The sequence below is a fragment of the Botryllus schlosseri genome, chromosome 1, assembly GCF_051294905.1.
Source record: "Botryllus schlosseri isolate E-star chromosome 1, Bs_hap1, whole genome shotgun sequence".
In the NCBI taxonomy this organism is placed as follows: domain Eukaryota; kingdom Metazoa; phylum Chordata; class Ascidiacea; order Stolidobranchia; family Styelidae; genus Botryllus; species Botryllus schlosseri.
In genome coordinates this window covers 14,438,829-14,459,246 of record NC_137236.1, presented here as the reverse complement: position 1 = coordinate 14,459,246, position 20,418 = coordinate 14,438,829, and the positions used below count along the sequence as shown (strand labels likewise).

Below are 20,418 nucleotides of genomic sequence, written 5' to 3'. Positions count from 1 at the left end.
AAACTTTACTAACCTGCAGAACACTGTCGGTAATCTGCAAGCTTTCGCGGAACCACATATTTTCGCTGGGTCATAAAACAAATATATACCAAAATGCACATCTGACTGCACATCTAATACATTTCTAAAGATTACTGATGCACAAAATTAACTGTGAAGCAACAGAGTTTTTAAATAACAGCTCGCAAGCTATCGAAACATCCTTTTCACGCAAACGAAAAGATAATCAATATTTATCGCAAATCAGTGTGAAAATCCAACTGTTCGTCTTCAGATACCAGTTCGAAAATTAATAGTTTCATCTTCGAAAATGCGATCATATTGTTCGATCGAAACGCACTACGGGATACCAAATGTTTAATTATAAATATAGGCTTATTATTATTTGATTTAGAATTGGCATTTCAGAAGGACGAGTTTCGATTGAGAACCTCAACTTCCCCCGCGTCTGCCACCGCACACGACGTATACCACCACAAAATCCCCAATTTGATAACTGATCAGGCCTAATAAGCATTAATCAATGATGGTCAAGACGGGGGTAACATCACAAATCATATTTGTAGGTTGAGTGGTGTATACTGTCTTGACCTCCTAGGAATCTCTGAGACTGGCTTACGGAACCCCTAGTGTTACGGGGAGCACCGGTTACAAACCACTGACCTAACTACACAACTATACACTGTAGTGTTGCGCAAAATGAACTGTGCAAGTGTGCATCAACATAGTCTAAAATTAACAAAACCAATAAATTACGACTTTCGCACAAAGGTAATGATAATTATTGCAAATCAGTGTGACTTCTTCCCTTCCCGGTTCTAAAATGCGCATCTTCACCTTGGAAAGTGTCGTCGTATTGCTCGGTCGAAACGCGTGTGTGATACCAATTGCCTAATTGCAAATGAGCTTATATTGGAGATACAACTGGGATTTCAGAAGGGCGCTGCTTCAATTTCGAACCCCAATTTCCCCTATACGACGCCACTGCGCACCATGCACCCCACAGCCGTCACAATCTCCAATGCTGATCAGTTCGAATTACCTGCAGCCAATGATGGCCAGGATGGGCGTGTTACCACAAATCATATGTATGAGTTGAGTGTGTGTCTACCTTCAGGGAACCCCTGAGACTGATTCAGCAAATTGCACCAGGCCACTTTTCTTCACTTTTATTCCGTGTGCCGACTTGTAGCACAGCCAACTTCGAGGGGCATTTATAAGACACCACTTACAGCCTTACACGGATGAGATGGAAAAGAGGAGCCTAGATAAACCTCCAACACTTGGGTAGAAATCCTGGAGTCGACTCCGGTCGGACTCGAACCTGCAACCCGTTGGTTTTGTTGCTGTGGATTATACCACTACGCTATCCCGCCAGTATTCGTTGCTGGTTCTTAGTTCTTTCATGAATTGAATAAGGTAAAGATCAATCTACGTCAGTAGAACAGACGTGATTAAAGTAGCAGAGGTGGTCAAAGTAGTCAAGAAAGCTACTCAAGTAGAAGTAGAAGTAGTGACGCAAAAATCTACTCAAGTACGAGTAGAACTACTTCTTCCAGAAGCAACCTAAAACTACTTGAAGTAGAAGTAGAATTTGCTGGCTTTAAATCTACTCAAGTAAGTAAGTAGTTTTGAAAACGGTCATAATACGTTCGCATGGACTTTCAAAAGCTGCAAATTGAGATATGTGGTAGGTGCAGAGAGCTTCATGTACAATGCATATTGATGCATCCCAGAAGGTATAAACTTCCGACAGCATGAGCATTCGACCGAATCATGAGATGCAAATGATAGTTTTGCTATGGAAATGAGATACTTATCTTTTGTTTACTCGTTTTAGAAAATGTCATGGCATGTTCCCTATCACGGATATTACGGCGTTTAGTTTAGTCCAAGAGCAACACGGAGAAGTTATATGGATACGATGGTAACACTTTGCGCGATTCGTATACGATGATTAAAAAAATATTGCGTAACGCAAAAATGCCGTATAGTGTAATTGTATTTTAGAAAAATAGACGGCGATGATACACATTCTCATAAACTTGAACATGTATGTTCTCCAGACAAAAGAACTGAAACTAATTAGAAGTCTAAGTAATGATACTGTGAATTGAACGAGAACTACAAATACTACATCAGAAAAGCGGAAATGTGTTTTATGTCTTTTGTCGAGACAGTTTTAATGGTGGTCTGCTAAAACAGATCTTACGATAAAAAAGTCAGAGCCCACTTTTCCAGATTAGGGCACGCCATGGGCTGCTAGATTACGATATGAGGGGTAAATGCTATATTGCGAAACGGTTGTTTCAAACGTTACGATGGGCCATATTCACTGTGATGAAATATGTCATATGGGCGACAATGCGGTGCAATGCAACCTGCAACCTAAATAATATACACTTTCGTGAAAACATATTTGTAACTCTATATCTCCTTCATATGAAGCGCGACGGAAATTCTGGGTTTGACTTCAATTTTATTAAAATAGAAAGTTAGAACTCCGTGAAAACAGCCCGAGAATTCCCCAGTTTCTCTTTCTAATTGGAGGGTTACACTACTTCTACTTGACAAACTGAAAATAGCGAAAAGTAAGTAAGTAGATCACAAAATATTACGAAGTAGAAGTAGAAGTAGCAAAGATTCTATCTACTTGGGTAAGTACCAGAAGTAGAGGAAAACTACTTGAGTACTTCGAAAAATAGAAGTACTTCGTTACTGACCACCTCTGTAAAGTAGTCAGCGTTTCTACTCAAGTAGAAGTAGATGCATTTCCGTCATTTTTTACTGACATATAAGTAATTTCAAAGACATCTCACAACTACTTCAAGTAGATGTAGAAAAGGAAGATCTGGAATAGACAAAAATAAGTAGTTTCAAAAGGTCGATCTGGTTTATGGGTCTCATACTATTAGCAGTCAATATGAGGTGGTTATTTTCCAAATTACAGGATGACACTTCGTTATTTAACTGAATAATTACACCACAGAGTGGTGCAATTCTCGAATGTATACCCAGTTACCATGACACGGGGGCTTTACCGCCCAGTTGACATGATGATTTCACTTCTAATGCAAGTGGCCTATATCCCAATACTACTTTCTACTTTATGGAACATAAAGTGTAAAAAGTAGACGGTTCGCCTGAAAGACAGTCAATTGAACATAGTGTAAAACATAAACAGTTAAGTAGGTGGTTCAACATAACCTACTTGGAACTTACAAAATGCACAAACTGACCACCTCTGTGATAGAAGAATGCAAATGTGTAATCCAGTTTCCGATCATGAAGTTAATCAGAAGCGATCAGGTAGGAAGCGTATTTACCAATGCAATGGCGTTTTTGTTCGTTCTTCGAATAACAAGACTACTGAAAATAGTGATTATCGCATATTGACACGAACCGCCGACTTACTCACATGTTCGGTTTTAGTAATCCGTAAGGTGTCTCGCTTCGAACAAGCCCGAATCATGCTCACGACAGTTGTCAAAGCTCGATCTGCTGATTCGGGGTCTGTTTCTGTTCACATCGTCGCTGTGATGAGGGAGGGGGGCGTGATATTCGACAGGTCAGTCCTAATTTCTTTCCACTGACTTATAATCAATTAAGGCTGCACAATATCGAATACGAGAGTAATCCGATTCTAAATCGGGTATTGTAGGCTTCGAGTCGAGTCGAGCATTCAAGTATCACTCGCGATGACGTCGCAATAGTATGAATGGTGTGAAAAGTTCAAATATGGACCTTTTATGTGACCAACTATGAATAATATAATGTCAGTTCCACATGATATGTAATATTATGTTGCTGTTTGTTTTTATTGAATAATTTTGGGCGCTTGTCGCCTAATCAGTTAGTTTTTGCACCATGATCTCTCTAGCTTGCATACGTCCTGCTTCTCGTTCGACACTAGCTTTCGATTAAGACCATAGTTCACTGCATGTAATTTCAACTAAGATGTAGTAAATGAAACTTTTTAGATGATCAGAAAGCCCCCAACTACAAACAGTTGGTCCCAAAATTCGTATCTGCATATCGAAAACTTTGAGCACAAACATGAGCATAATAGTTCACTTCCTGGTCAGTCATCTTGATATATTTCCTGGTGGTCTTGTTGATTAGCAAGCGGAGAGGTTCTACCAAGACATCAGAACAATAAAAGAAATATATCAGGGCAGATGAGATGAACAATTGAACATATTATGGCAGACCATTGCCGGAACCTTTCGAGAAACTGCATTAAATAGCTTACAGGCAAAATCGTACAAAAACAATTGTTCTTCAAAATAAATTGATAATATTACATTCCAACTGATTATTTAAAATTTACAATAGGAAGTTGACGAAAAAGTGATTGAATTAATGCCACATTATTTGATGTCTAGGTAAATACTTATATGCATGACTGACTGGATTTTATTTATGTACAAGATATCCGTGAAAGTCTGCAACTTTGATGAATCTATTACACTTAAATATATTGCTGTTGCTGTATTTTGATTTAAAAGAGTCTTATGTGTGTAAAAACAACAAGTAGATTGAATTTCTAATCTTTATAGTAAGACTGAGCCGATTCTATATCTAGTCATCACCGCGAAAATGAGAGATTTTGGTCAAAATAGCCCCATGGGTTATCTTCACGACAAGAGCCAATTTGAAAAAACTAAAGTCATATTCGGAATCAGTGCCCTTCGGAGCCCCCAAAACCACTCTTACTTTGTCTGCCTAACAATATGTGTTGACCAGTGTAATGATTATATTTAGGTTGTTATTGATTTGTTCCAATAATAATCGAAGGCAAAATCTATCGCGGAATTAATTTGACTTTGGCAATGACAGTAACAATAATATCCTATACTTATCACGACTTTATCAAAATCACATAAAATTGTGGCAGGTCCAGTAGCAGCAATATTATAGCCCGACAGTTTCACGATGTCATGATCAGAGCTTTGGAGCCGGAACCGGAGCCGGAGCCCGGAGCCCCGGAGCCGTGCATTTTTACCGGAGCTGGAGCCGGAGCTCTACATAAAGTTCAGCTGGAGCCGGAGCTGGAGCCAGTTATTTGAGGGGTAGCTCCGGCTCCGACGTATTTCATAAGATGCTATTATATATGCAACAACCATATCTGCTGATTTCACATAATTCAACAGCAGGCCTTCGCGAAATTAATAATTTTTTCCTCTTTGGCACTACCTTTTCCGACTCGTTCTTTCGTGTTAGCTCTTTAATCGCGCCGCAAAATTGGACAGTGTTATTGGGTATGTAATTATGCATGCTAATTGGTATTCATTACTGCGCATGATCGTCATTCACTCCAGTAAGGATTTTCGAGAGTAAATAGGGGATTGCAGAAGAGTGGCCCAAAAACGCCGTTACACTAAGCAAACAATTAATGCGGTGCGAGCTACTCAATGCGATATCAGGAGTCAGGACCCCATGGTATTTTATGTTGGAGACAAATTACTGATTTGATACGCGATTTCCAATTTTTATTCATCTGTTTCGTAAATTCATTGTTGATGTCTGCTTGATACTCTAGTAATCGCGGATCATAGCGCACTGTGACTTGTAAATGTGCAATGCGCATACTGCATAGTTTAATTCGTTATGGGCATGGCGCAATGTGCATGGCAGAGTGTTTAATTCGATTATTCGATTCGTTTCAACGGGAAAATATTATATTCCGATAAACTTGATCGACACCGATGGACTGGTAACGAGTGCACCGATATCGAACGTCAAACCATTGGCCATTTGGTAAAAATTGAATTTCTATTGATCACATCGTGATATCCGCACATATTGCTCTTACTACAGTTACAGTTGAATATTAATCGCACATTTAAAGATTGAATTGAGCTGTATGGCTTAATGTTAACGAGTACAGTGCCAGTGTTAAAACGCCGCATCAGAATTTCAATGCTGCACTGTAAACGAAAATGGTGTGTTTTCGCAATTCACACCCTAGCGTAGGGTGTGTTTTGGGTCATCACGCCTATTGGGTACTAAATTTGTCATTTACACCTAAGCTATTGGTGGAAATGAGCCGAACACACCCCTACACACATAGACCATAAGATATACACCCCAAGCATTGGCATTTGGGGTGAATTGTTAAAGATTACACCTTTTGTCAGACAAATATGAAGTTTGGGATTCAATCCGCGCCAGCCGCTTCCACAAAACTTGACTGTTGAAGTTTTAAGTCTGTGTCGGTCAGAAGCCTGGTTAAGCAGGCAGGGGTGCGGCAAGTCTGCATTCTTGTTAAAAATCCAGTCGAATCACTGTACTGATCATTGTATGGGCACTTAAGAACTTCTCTGCTGTGTCTAACTGTAGGTCGTGTAGGACATGTTCTCTTTGGGGTTGAATTATCCACCGAAAATGCGTGTTTTCGCCCACTATATTGTTGTCCGTGTCTTTATGGCTTCTTGGGTAGGCTTAGGCAATGTTCCATTGTTCAGTTTTTATGGATTTAACCCGGTTCGATCAAGTAAATTCGCCTACGCATATAGTTTCAGCTTCAGTGACAAATAAGCATTCGTTGTATAAGTTCGTGTGCTACATTGACATGAATGAATAATAGCTAAGTCCGCAATATCATATTGTAATTCACATTTATCGTGCACTGCGGTACTCGTACTTTGGCTGAAATTTCACCCTGTCTACTATAGTGTGACCGATGTATCTCAAGTGTGTGGCAGAAATACGACACATTATGAAGTTGTCACGATACTGGTTTATAATTTCTTTCATGTCACGTCAAATGCACAATTGTACATTGTACGTAGCCTATATGTACAAAATATATCGGGCCTATTCCGCACAGCATTAGTGTATAACCACAATATAATGCAGGTTAAGGGTATTTAGAGCTGGGAATACTAGAAGGAGTTAAATTTCAGCCACAAACTTATATGAGCAGTACGCAATATGGGCGTAGCAAGAATTCAAATTAGAATGGAACACCAGGTTACGTCACGGAACAATCATTGAATTGGGCGAAAGAGGGACTAAATTGGGCAAAGTTTCCTGGTTATTTTCATGTATATATTGATGTGTTATTCACTATTTGGTAGCTTTATGAATTGCACACTAAGCCTAACCGACAATTCGCATACAGCTTTCGGATCGTATCAATGGTTCGATCTATGAAGATAAATCTAGTACTGCAAGACTTTTTGAAGCTTATTATGATGCAATCTGCAGCTTCACAGCTATCAAATCCATATTTCCGATAAATCAATTATAGCATACAAACAAATATTCCGGAGATCCTTAACTTCAATGTAGTTATTACATCAGTGAGTCAATTGTGACATCATAATGGAATATACAAACCGTCGTCACCAGAACAGCTGCTGCTATGTTTGGCTATAGCTATGAAATGTAAAATGTTTCGTTATATGCCGTATTGCCGCGCTTAAGAGACCAGACTGGCTATCGACTGACCGACGTGACCGTATTAGTCGTCGTGAATCTGTGAAGAAAGCCTCTTTCGAGATTGAAAATATCTGGATGGTGAGTTACATTTCGTATCTGTACTATTGTAGTAAAGAACATTTGTTCCGTTGCGTTTCCAGTACTGATCCGATTCCTGTTACTCAGTGTCGCAGCTGTACTGAACAGAATTATATGTAGCAAGTTGGAATTTTAAACGTACCGGTAGTGACGATACATTGAATTCACATAAATTGTTGTATCACCAGTACCGATACCAATCTCCAAGACACAGTAGCTCAATGTCTCTAATGGAGATACTGTTGACAGGTCCAGCATTAGCTATGATTATAAACTACGGTAATTTGGGTTTGAGCGACATCGTTTGTAAGTGCATTGAAAAAAAATCGACTCGATTGTCGTTATATTGATTACCAAAGCACATCACGACCTGTTTAAGTGTAAAGGGTAGCCTACCACTGACTATGCAGAGCTTTGTTTATAGGCCTATCACCCTGTCATTATCACTGAGCTATATACACATTATATATTATGTTATGTTATGGTAGGAAGGTAAACATATTATCTATTCTACTTCAGACTTGCATGGGCAAAGATCGCAAATTTGGGGCTCTTGAAGAATTAAATTATCGATTTCTCCTCATGAGAAAACAAGTGTAACATACAAACAGCTAAGGGCTGAAGCATATGAAGCAATGGTATCTGAGGTGAGCAATGGACATTTGATGAAAGCTTTCGATCCCCGTAAATTGGGGCCAGTAAATGTTAATGATATTATGACATATGGGTGAAAATATGACGATGCTATATTGCTATCACTATGAATATGAGAGACTTGACTAGGAACAGGCTTACCTCATTGAACATATTTTGCAGTGGCCAACTCAGACTATCTGTTAAGAGTATGTGACCCATCAACCAGACTACTTCTTTTGAAACTACTTCTCTGAGTTCTGCTCATATATTTATTTTAATTTGAAGCAGCTTGACATGGATTTGACATAGCCACTTCTATATGCTTGTCATTGAGTAGAAATTGACATCTATTGCTTGAGTAGCAATGCGCACTACTGCGGTCAACTCGGTGTGCAACAATGCACGGATTAGCTGGGTCTTCAATGTTTTGACCAATATGAAGAGGCAAACATAGCCTTGCCAAAGTTTATCAAACTATCCTTTCGATCAATATAAACAAATCATAATATATGCACTTCTTGACTCATGATATGACATACACACGATCTGTGCATATGCACAAATCTGCTTTTTGTTAGATTCAAGGACTGATTGCTATTAGTAGCAGACTCTTACTCTGTGAATGTGAAATCAAATATGTTGTTGGTGAGTAATATACTATGCGTAGGATAGTTACAAAATTGTACTTTAACTCGCTTATTTACAAGCATAAAGCAAGTCAAGGCTACAACATCAGTACACATTTCGGATGTCGTGGGCCTTTCGAATCCAATCCAAATTGTCAACTAAACGTTTACCGTATGCCTCATGGTTATTTTTTCAATTTTAGGATGCTGCTATACAAGCTAATATCATGGAATTTCAACCAAATCGACGTCACATTTAACGGTAGAAGCGTATGCTGCGAAACAGTAAAGGATCGTTATCAAACAGCTTATATTCCAAGGTAATCATTATCATTCAGCTAATTTGCAAATTTCCATGTATAGGCTAAGGCAGTGGTTCCCAACGTGGGCGATATCGCCCCCCAGGGGGCGATTTGGCGGTCTAGGGGAGCGAAAATGACGAAGGGGGCGACAGGGGGGCGAAAATAGGAAGGGGCGATAGGGGGGCGATGACGCGTCAAAACGGCTGACCTTTTTTTTTTAGTCAACCCACGGAAATTTAGTTACAAAAGTGTGTCAAATTAGACATCGAGCCGAAAATTTGACCTTTTTTTTAGTCAACCCGCCGGTGATTACAGTTTGTATGCCCAATTTTCGGTACACAAAATTTTGGGGGCGATGATCTGTGTTGACCTTGAAAAGGGGGCGATGGGTCGAAAAAGGTTGGGAACCACTGGGCTAAGGCAAGTCAAGGTTTCCTAATCAGACCTGTATCTGCGGTCGCTTTGAATCCATTCTGAAAGTCAATATTGCCCAACTAGAAAACGTTTCGTGTTTTGGATTAATACCAAGTAGTCAAATTTAAATCAAGTCCATGCATCTCTTTCTCTGATTATTTTTTAAATTTTAGGATGCTGCTTAAAGACTGCATGCTCCAAGAGCAAGATTATATCACTGGAACTAACCGAGTTTAGGAGTATGCTGCGACAACTGAAAGACTCGTTATCAAGCCAGCAGGTATGACAACTTTGGTAATGACTAGGGCAATTTTTTTTGACCTAAAACATGGAAGATTTTGACCTAAAAAATCTAAATTTTGACCTTTTTTGACTTAAAAAAACTGAAATTTGACCAAATTTTGACCTCACGTATGCAAATTAGGTGTTTTCGCATATAATGTTAAAATTGTGCTACTTATCTTTATTTCTGGTTGGAACTGTCTGTCCTTACAAAGTAGATTGGCCTGAAAAAACGTTTTTGGCTCAAAAACTGACAGATTTTTACATGAAAAACTAGTATTTTAACGAAATCTGGCCCTATGAAGAATTCCAGTAGTTACATTACGTATTCTGGTGGAAATAATTAAAATTTGTTGTAGTACAACGAAAGATCCTTTCCTACATTCTCGGGTAGAAAGTGTCTGTCCTTACTACGTAGCTTGCCAAGAACGGAGAAAGAACGTTCAACAGCAGCATTTGTTGGCTGACAACACTCAAGTTGTGTGCACACTGCTGGTGACAAACCGTGTTGCTTCATTCTGACAATGTTGTCTATATCACAATTTGTAAGCTTGCGCTTCTTGATATAAGAACCATGCAATGTCCAAGCATTCTTGCTTCAGCTAGGATATTGTGGTACGTTGACCATAAAACCATGTCCATATTTGTTTCATTTGACCCTTTATGATTCACAATGAGCAGGCGATTGTCCGTTTACAACGGTAGGCCTATAAAGTAGGCTACAACCTGTAAAATATCAAATGATAAGTTCACCGACAGCGCAAAATCTACGATACAAACGAAATGCAGAGGTCAAAAAATGTTTGACTTTGTAAACAATTTTGACAAATTTTGTAAACAATTTTGACAAATTTTGACCTAACGCTACAATTTTGACATAATTTTGACTTTTTTTGACATGTCAAAAAAAATTGCCCTAGTAATGACACCTGATGTCAACTTTCCTAGTCGCATCTATGAGGTAAACCAAAGCAGAGATGGTCAAAGTTACCAGCGTTGCTACTCAAGTCGATGTAGAAATACCAACTTCAATTTATACTCGATTACAAGTAGATGCAACAGTTCCCAATACAAGTCAAAGCTACGCCAAGTGGAAGTAGAATACGAAATGTTGGAAAAATAGTTAAGTATGGTACGCAGATTTTCAGAGGATTCTACCTTGAAAATTGCGATATGAATCTTTGCGACTAATATAAAATTAGTAATGGCACATGACACTGCTAACAGCAAGAATCTTCAAAAATATATTCAGTTATTTCTGATTTAGGCGATGTTGCTAGATATTCTAGTTGTCTAATTATCCTAATTGAAGCTATTCTAATTTTTGAAATGTTTCTATGCTCTAATTCCAATTCTAATCGAATGTATGAAATCTTTCTATGGTCTAATTTTAAGTCTAATCTAATGTCTGGTTTTCCTGGAAATGCTACAGGAGAACTGTATAGTGCGAAACAAGCCAAGCTTGCTGTACAGTAGGGGTGTTAAAAATGAATCTTTATTCTCAAATTCTTCTGGCTACTTGGTAAAATTGTTGGATTACGGAATTGAAGCCTAAACACCAAATTTGGTTCAATTCCAACCAGTAGCCGCATTGCTACAGGAGAAGAAAGGTATTTTATTTATTATTTAAAAATTAGTAAAAAAATTCAAAATTTTCTGTTCACCCATGAAATTGTAAGGTTGTCTATAGAAACGATGCCCACCAAATTTGCCTCAAATCAAACCAGCCGAAGCGGAGTTATTGATTTCGAAAAATTTGGATTAGAATAAAATAGTATTTACGGTGGGCACAACAGTCATAAATGATTAAAGAATCGTTCACCGTAAATACTATTTTATTCAAATCCAAAATTTTGTGACAGCAATAACTCCGCTTCCACTGGTTGGAATTGAGCCAAATCGGTTGAGCATTGTTGCTATAGACAACCTAACAATTTAATGGGGTGAACAGAAAATTTTAAATCTTTTTTCGTTCATTTTCATATAATAAATAAAAAACTTTCTTCTCCTGTAGCAATGCGGCTACTGGTTGGAATCAAACCAAATTTGGTGTGCAGGCTTCAATTAGGTAACCTAGCAATTTTATCAAGTAGCCAGTACGATTTGAAAGAAAAAGTCATTTTTGAACACCCCTACTGTACAGTAGAAATTTGCTATTCTCATGCTCATAAGATGAACTATGATTTGATGATAACGGAGTTGGATTCAACTTCTGGCGATTTCAGTAATTCTAATTCTAATCTAATTTGAAAAAAACTGTTAGGTAGAATGATAATTTTAATCTAATTTCCAACTGTGTAGCTCAAATTTTAATTCTACTCTAATTCGAAAAAAAACTTGTAGTTGTAATATAATTCCAATCCAATTTGGAAAAAGGGAACGTTTTCTAGTTGTCCAAGTCTGCCTGTTACATGCGGTTTGCATGAAAACTATCCATCAATTAACATCTTGTCGATGCCTAATTGCCCACACATACAGTGATCGTGTGTGAACATGTTTCCTATAACGGTAAGTTCACCCTATCGGACCACAGTCTGTGCTGCAATTCCTTAGCAAGTGTAACATCTGATTTTTTGTAAGTACTTTGTGAAAATATATATACTTTGTAATGGCTTCTATTTTTGTGGTCTTTCATTAACTTATGCATGTTAGCATATGTGCCTGTTATTTGGGTTGTGAATATGCATTTTGATTTCAGGATGATGCCACAAGTTCTTGCTGAAGATAGTGACTCAGCCTTCACCGTACAAGAGTGTTTTTCGGAAACCTACATGGGCAATGTTCTTCGAGCAGTATTTTCACTGAATTTTTTTCTCCGTCGCTGGGATCTCTGTTTTTGTTATTTCACGAAATATGTTTCCATTTTATGTTATTATGGTTCAATTGATATCGAATATATGCAATCAAGAAAGTTTATTTGCAATAGCGTGCCATTTGGAAGAAGATGCAGGATTTCAAGTGGGGTGTATATATTGAAATTCCGCCCCAATCAATTCTAATGGCTAGGGTGAGATATCCGATATACACCGCAAGGAATGGGGTGGATTCTGGTCATTCACACCGGCAGGGTTACGTAAGTTCTGTTTTCGTGTACCACCTTTTGGGGTGTGTATAACCACTCTTTTCGCTAAGAGTGTGTACACAGCAATGCCACCGAGTAAAGCGCGTTCTTGTGCAACTATGATGTTATCGACATTTGACAAGTTTTCAATATGACGTCACAAGCCGGCAAGGCGGCACCTATGTCTTCGTTGCTGCATCGGATGTTACTGACGGCTGACAGAAACTAGAATCTACAATTGATAACTAATCTACGGGTAAATTAGTAATATATTTAGACCAGGGGTTGCCAACCTTTTTGGCGGAAGGGCCACATGAAATTGACGAACGAGTGCGCTGCCCACTAGCCGCGCCAGGCGCGTAAAATTTTCAAAGTTAATATTATTATTACTTGGGTATATTGCTGCTCCACTGTATACCGCCCGCTGGGCTCAGTTTGCAAGGGCCGGACTATTCGGCATCTGGGCATATCGATATCGAAGATTTCCGCTAATATACGACAATCATTTTGTGCCTACATTTCATCGTCGACGATCTTTCTGCGAGCGCGAACGCGAAAAAACTATCTCTTGTAATTGCGAATATAGTTAGACTCAATCGTATAAATCAGGCGTTTTTTCATTTTCAGGTGTGGCTAGGCTACAAAGCAAGAAATTGTGTGACAATTAAACACGCGAAGCGTGAAGATAAAGTTTACTACTTTTCTAGTTTATTGTAATGTACGACGATTTACTAAAAATGTGACTGGACCCTGGATCTGCCAATACGTCGGAACTGATATTTCAGTCATCAACATCCCGAGAGTCGCGGCTAGACTAATCATATTTTTGGTTGGCCTTGCAAGTTCACAATCTGAGCAATTCAATTTCGATGAACAGAATTTCGATAATATAATGGGAAATTAGCTCGCGGGTTACTCAAAACCTTCTCGCGGGTTATCCACCCATCATATAGACAGACACCTTCGATAGTTTTCAGAGCCGGAGCCGGAGCTGGAGCCGGAGCAGTGGTAATAATGCGGCTCCGGAGCTGGAGCCGGAGGTAATGTATGATAGAAGAAAGCTCCGGAGCCGGAGCAGGAGCAATGTAAATTTACGGCTGCTCCAAAGCCCTGGTCATGATGCATCCTCTCGTATGATGTCTATAGCTCATTAATTAAAGAAATTATGCCCGGCACAAAAACAGTTTTATTCAAATATATGAAATTGGGATTTTTTTCCGTGTTAGGCGTGAATATTACAATAGTAAATTACATTTCCACGATTTTTGTGATATGCCTATCTGCAAATAAGGCCTACTTGGAAATTATACATTGAATATACCTATTGATTGATGCTGCGGCCCGCAGCGTCATCAAAAACTAGGAAATTGGCCCGCGAGCACATTTAAGTTTGAGACCTCTGGTCTAGACGGTAATAGTAGAACAATGGTATATACAGACGACATTAAATCAACATGAAATTGGGTGTATCCTGATAGAGTTGTTCAACTTTGAAAGTGTTCTTCGCGCTTCGCACGAATTACTGTCACAACATTGCTCTATGTTCACGGGGGGTAATACCCACCCCCCCAAACAATGCACACTTAGTTTACATAATTGCGATCTCAATATAGCATCCAACTTTCACCTGCTTGCCATCCGGGGGCACAACTCTGAAGAAAGACTTGAACCGGTCTTTGTTGCTGAGTTCTGAACTACTTGACCAATAACTATTCTGAAATCAATGACTCATGTCTTTGTTTTACAGGTATGATTTGCGAGTATTGTTAAGCATTATTGGCCGTAAGCGAATAATAGACGTGACTAGATTAACTGCAATCAATTCCAAGACAGTTTCGTCCGTAGTGACCAATCATAGAATATGCATCTACAATATGTACAATATGAAGATTAGTATATGTTGTCGTTATCCTCCCTGTGAAGTGGAGAAAGAACCAAATCCCACAGGAACATTGCAGTGTTGGGTCAAAACTATTGACAAAGTGAATTTGTATCGCTCACCAGAAATCCATCCTGTACAACATGCCTGACGTAAATCTGCTATGTTGGCGATATTTAGCGAGGTCTGTGTAGCTCATGGGAAATGCGAAAAGCTTTTTTCACTTGGAGTACATTTCCTACGAGAGAGTATCAGATCTTATATCACACCATGTAACGCATGACCACTCGCAATTATGTTTCCACGAGCTATACGTTAACTCATTTGGAAAACAAAACCAATACCTATAATAGGGCATAATACGCACAGCTAGAATCACTGGAAATCGTAACTGCATGTATGTATGCAGGGTAGCTATAGTTGCTTTAGCCAGCAATATTTTGTTAGTGACTATGTTGTCTTCCATTTTAAGTAAATAAACAAGCTTCATCCAGACAGTTGGAATGTCAAAAGCCCGGAATTGGAATTTTAAAATCATTTCGAGTATTGGTATCACCATATTATCGGGTGTTGCTTAGCCTACCTGTGGAACTGAATACGCCTGTAGAATATTCGCCACCTGAATAGACACGGAGCTTGACGCACCACCGCTGACTCCTGAAATCATTGTTCTTTAATTTCTTATAATCTGGTTGCGAAAACCGGTTCCAGTCCGGGCCCGGTTTTGGGTAAATGTTTAGAGTAGCCGCAGGAGGTGCACCCAGGCGTAAATTTCCAACCCAATCAATGTGCGGACCACGAGCACTGAGCCAGCAAGGCAACTTTAAAATTGAGACAAGTCAATTGACTACATTTCATTTCACAGTGAGCTTCAGCCATATTCCTATTTGGAGTTGACACGAAATTATTTCTGGATTTGTATTTGGATTCAGATTTCAGATTGCAATCCTGCATCGCACAGATGATTAGGATTTTAAAATATTAAATTACCTTATCCTCTCAATCAGGTTTATTAATATTTTCATCGTTTCAAACATCACAAGACTGCGATACAATGAAAAGATATGAAGGTGTCGAAACAACTTGGAGTAGCCAATAATATCAGACACCCACCTTAGTCTGGGCGAAGTAAATAAGAGGCATGCACACTGAATGAAAAGTAATGCAAAGAATATAAGACGCAAGCGACAAAATGAGGTGGCATGTGGCGGAGGGCGAGGTTGATGTTAGGTCGTGGTCCGGTACTCCTGGAGACTGGCTAGAATTGATTTAGAAGAAATTGCTCGTATTTCGACTTGAATGCGGACATGCTCGACGACTGTCGGATAGCCGGCGATATGCTGTTCCACAATTGGGGTCCGGCATATTTGATAGAGCAATGCGTTTTCTTGTATTCAGTCCTGATCATATGGTAGTTGTTCTTCGTTGACGCGCGTGTGCTGTACTTGTGCGCTTTTGTCTCCGAGGTGAAGTATAGTCGTTGAAATTTGAGGGACATTGACCGCAATGGAACTGATACACAAACTTGGCAATTTCTAGCTTCCTCATATCTTCTAAGTTTAGAACACCAAATCTTTTGAGAAGCGATTTATCAGTTGCACATCCAGGCCCCCGTGGGGCTTTGGCAATGATACGGATGATCTGATGTTGAAGTTTTTGCAGTGGGTCAATTGTATTCTTGCAGGCAGCACCCCAACAAAAAATTCCGTATTGTAACTTTGATAGGAATAGAGTGTTGAAGAGTATCAACAGCACGCTGACTGGCAGAGTGTAGCTAAGGCGGCGAAATAGACCACATACCTTCGATAGTTATCGTTTGAGTGATTGTATGTGACTCTTCCAGGACATGTCCGAATCCAGTAAAACACCAAGGTATTTGGCATTTTTAGTGTTGGAAATTGGTTGGCCAGCGATGTCAACGGTTATCACGACCAATAATTGGGATTTCGCAGCAGCGATGTCAACGGTTATCACGACCAATAATTGGGATTTCGCAGCGTTAACCCGAAGGCTATTATGGGACGTCCACTCATGCACTTTGGGCATTTGATCACGGGTGACGGCATTCAAGCTTGCGGTAGTAGGTAGGCTACGTGAGATAGGAGGTGAGTATCGTCAGCGAAGAGTGTGGTATTCAATGATGAGGTTTCAAAGATATCATTGACATATAAAGTAAAAAGGACAGGTCCTAGAACAGAGCCTTGCGGAACACCACAGGTAACAAGGTGAGGGGAGGACAAAGTGTTGGATATCGAAACCATTTGATATCTCCCAGTCAGGTAGCTTTTCATGAGCTCTAGTTGTGAACCCCGGAACTCGTAGCGCGCTAATTTCGAAAGGAGAATACTGTGATCGACGCAGTCAAACGCTTTTTTTAGATCAAGAAAAATGCTACATCCCACACTTCGTTTCTCCAAGATGTCATAGTACTGTTCGTTCAGCCACTGTTAGCAGGGCATGCGAGGTTTGATGTTTTTTGCGGAAGCCGAATTTTTGTGGAGAAATGATGGACATCTTTGCGAGGAACGAAGATAGACGGAAGAGGAGCAATTTTTCGAACACAATTCCAATACACGGTGGGACAGATATAGGTCGGTAGTTGGTGACATTAGTTCTATCTCCGGCTTTGTAAACCGGGACAACTCTGGCAGTTTTCAGATAATTCGGGTAGACACCATTTTCTATCATGAAATTGAAAAAATGGGCAATGAGATGGCCGATGTGTAGGCTAATCTGAGCCCTGGTAGTGATATATCTGCAATTATGCTGAAAATACTGCAGAGCATGATGACATCTATGGAACATGAGTATGGGTAGAGCTATAAAAAGACCGTTTATTTCGACTATGTGTGCAAGGGGGGGGGGGGGATATGTAATTGCCACCATTCATACCATGGATGTAGGGCACGAATACCACTATAAGAATTAACCCTTTACTGCCACCAGTGGGCGCGACGGCGCGTCGGTTTGTAGATTAGAACACCGAGCATCTTCGTCTGACAGGTGCGGCATGATATTGGAAATTAACTGTAACGGCACGAAAGCAACCATACGTACCAGCGCTCATGCTAATGCCTTCGTACGTCTGATTCAGTTTAATCATTATGCCAGTCTTATGCCAGTCAGTTCGTGCACATTGCACAATGCACACATGTACTGACAAGTTCATGCATATATCCAGGGTTGCCATCGACATGGACCAAAAAATAAGGACAGTCGAAAAATTAGATTAGCATTAAAAAGCGTTTTTGTGCATACTCTGTGTGAGTTGAAATAGCGGTCTTCGCTATGGCCCCCCAGGTTAATGTCACAATTACAGATATTGCAATGTGAAAAACACTTGCTCTCCAAGCTTCGTTTGATACTTTTGAATTCTCTCTCGTAATCGTTACGAATAACGTTTTTACGCTTGCTCATTTTAACTAATCAGATTTAGCCTTATTAATAGTTAAAACTATATGCGCAATATAATTGAGATAAATTTATCAATCATTTATAGCTTGACTACTTTTTAACCCAAGTATCGACTACACTGCTACCTTTTTCACTACACAATAAATACTGCCTTCCCCGCAGACTAAACAGAAGAAACTTTGTACTGCTGTTTACTGCTAAAATGAGGTCAGCTGCGATGACTTGGTACAGCCGAAACTGCCACCACTCACTGCCGCCCTAGCTATCTCACCACTTAGAAGTCAAATCATGTGGTATGTACATAACGGCAGCTATTTTCATTTATGTCATAAAACCACAACTCAAAAGCCAAATTTTAGAATATTATGCAACACAGATTCCGGAGGAAAACGATCGAAGTTCTGTAGTTGTTGAAAATAAGACAAAAGAAGGACGCAAGTCGAAAATAAGGACATTTCTTAAAAATAAGGACAGTTGAGTTTTTTAAGTCATGACCTTTCAAAATAAGGACAAATATTAGAAATAAGGACGGTATGGCAACCCTGCATATATCATATATCATAATCCAATAGGGTATGCAGCCGATATATCAGGTGTAGCCAACAGGTTGCTACGTTTCAGTTTAGTCGAATAGTGTGGTCATTAACTTGAAGAGACTTGGCACACTGCCTGATTATGGAAGACTAGTCAATACATAATGACTTAATCACCTCCCCCTGATTCGTCAAGCGGCAAAAGACGGAAATGGCTAACTAATTCTTTTCGAGCTCTTAATATTCACTTTAGTAAATTATTCATATTTAGTAAATTTCCACTCATGGGCTGTATTAAATGGAGACATAAACTAATTAACACGCAATATAAAAGTAAGCCGGCTACATGAAAAAGTTTTCAGTCGATCGCAATTAGGTGGAAGTTGGCCACACTTGATATATACCAATGATAGAAACCCAGTTGCAAAAATATTCATTCTTACCCGTCTTACAGATTCAGTATCCGAGTTACAAGTACCGATTATAATGCTTCCCAGCTTGATTACAGGCAGGATCTTATCATCAGAATTAACCTGACACGCGAGGACATGCGATCATTATCGTATCTACTTATATTGGAAGAACGTATCGTATTTTCGAATGATTCTGAAGTCTTCTTCTGCTTATAGAATTTTACTACCATTCTGGTCCAGGCAGTTCATTTATGGACATTATCTAGGTGCATAGGCTACATTTCATTGTGATCGGTCGAACCTATAAGATAGATCAGCCTAATATCAGGCGGTCTCTCTGTGCAGAGACGTCAACCAAACCGCCATACATATTTGTCTCCATGGTCATGAGATTTGCCGAACACAGGCCTGATCTTCTTCACATTAGTGTCAGTAGTGTTTATTATCCGATAGTCGCAAATAGGATTTAAACTGGTCTTAGACAACACCATGTAGTTTAGATTCATAATGGAACCATTGCTGACATTTGTCATTATTTCTGAGATTTTTAGTATGTTGAGTTGGTCATTTACGTCCTTGCGACCATTGATTGAATTATTATACTTTTGAATAATTGATAGAATACTAGATTTACCCGATTTGGTAGGTTCTCCCTGGTTCACTTGCAAGGTTATGTAAATCCTACAAGTTCGCAAGAAACGGACAGAAAAAATTCTCGATGAATCTTTGCGATTAGTACATGATCTGAACCGACAAGGCTTACCAACACATAATTTTTCACATATGATTTCCTAGCTCTTCCGGTCATCAAACCGAATAATTCAATTTGTTAGCGTCCCGGTTAAGACCCAAACACCAGTTTTTCACATCCCAACAAATACGTCAGTCTTGGGCTACCGTAGGTTATTCAATCCTACTTCTGTTGGTATCGCCCAATGTCCACCTTATTCGTGTAATTTGATTAATGTACTCTTTTCACACGATTCACAAACCTACACACATTTCCGGTATTACACGATTCACGCACAACATCAGGTGCCAGACTTGTCTATCTAATTATTTCTATCGACTTACTATGTGCATGTTTTCTAGTCGCGCGACGCTTGAACATTATTTGAAGCAATTCTATTGGTGATATTTTGATTTGGATTCATTACTGTTAATTTGCTATCCTCTTTCAGCTCACGTGATCAAATTCCCCGGTAGGGCTGATGGAGACGACGACTTCGAAAGTTCAGGGTATATAAATGTATCTTCAGCCATGTTCATTCCACACGGTAAAGACTATTTATGAGCCGAAATCACGGTGCCTTATATTCCCTGCACCAACAGGT

The 20,418-nt window shown here is 39.4% G+C and overlaps 1 long non-coding RNA gene across 3 annotated transcripts; it reads left to right on the top strand.

The window, feature by feature from the left end:
• Nucleotides 1-5,929: 5,929 nt before the first annotated feature.
• Nucleotides 5,930-12,700, top strand: LOC145442825 (uncharacterized). Of its 3 annotated transcripts, none has more exons than XR_013916163.1 (4): nucleotides 5,930-8,171; nucleotides 8,990-9,106; nucleotides 9,676-9,782; nucleotides 12,483-12,700. It is a non-coding gene; the product is annotated as an uncharacterized LOC145442825 (long non-coding RNA). The 3 variants fall into 3 exon arrangements; XR_013916164.1 differs by lacking the exon at nucleotides 12,483-12,700 and having other exon boundaries at nucleotides 5,930-7,773; nucleotides 8,044-8,171; nucleotides 9,676-10,812; XR_013916162.1 differs by lacking the exon at nucleotides 12,483-12,700 and having other exon boundaries at nucleotides 5,930-7,524; nucleotides 8,044-8,171; nucleotides 9,676-10,811.
• Nucleotides 12,701-20,418: the final 7,718 nt, after the last annotated feature.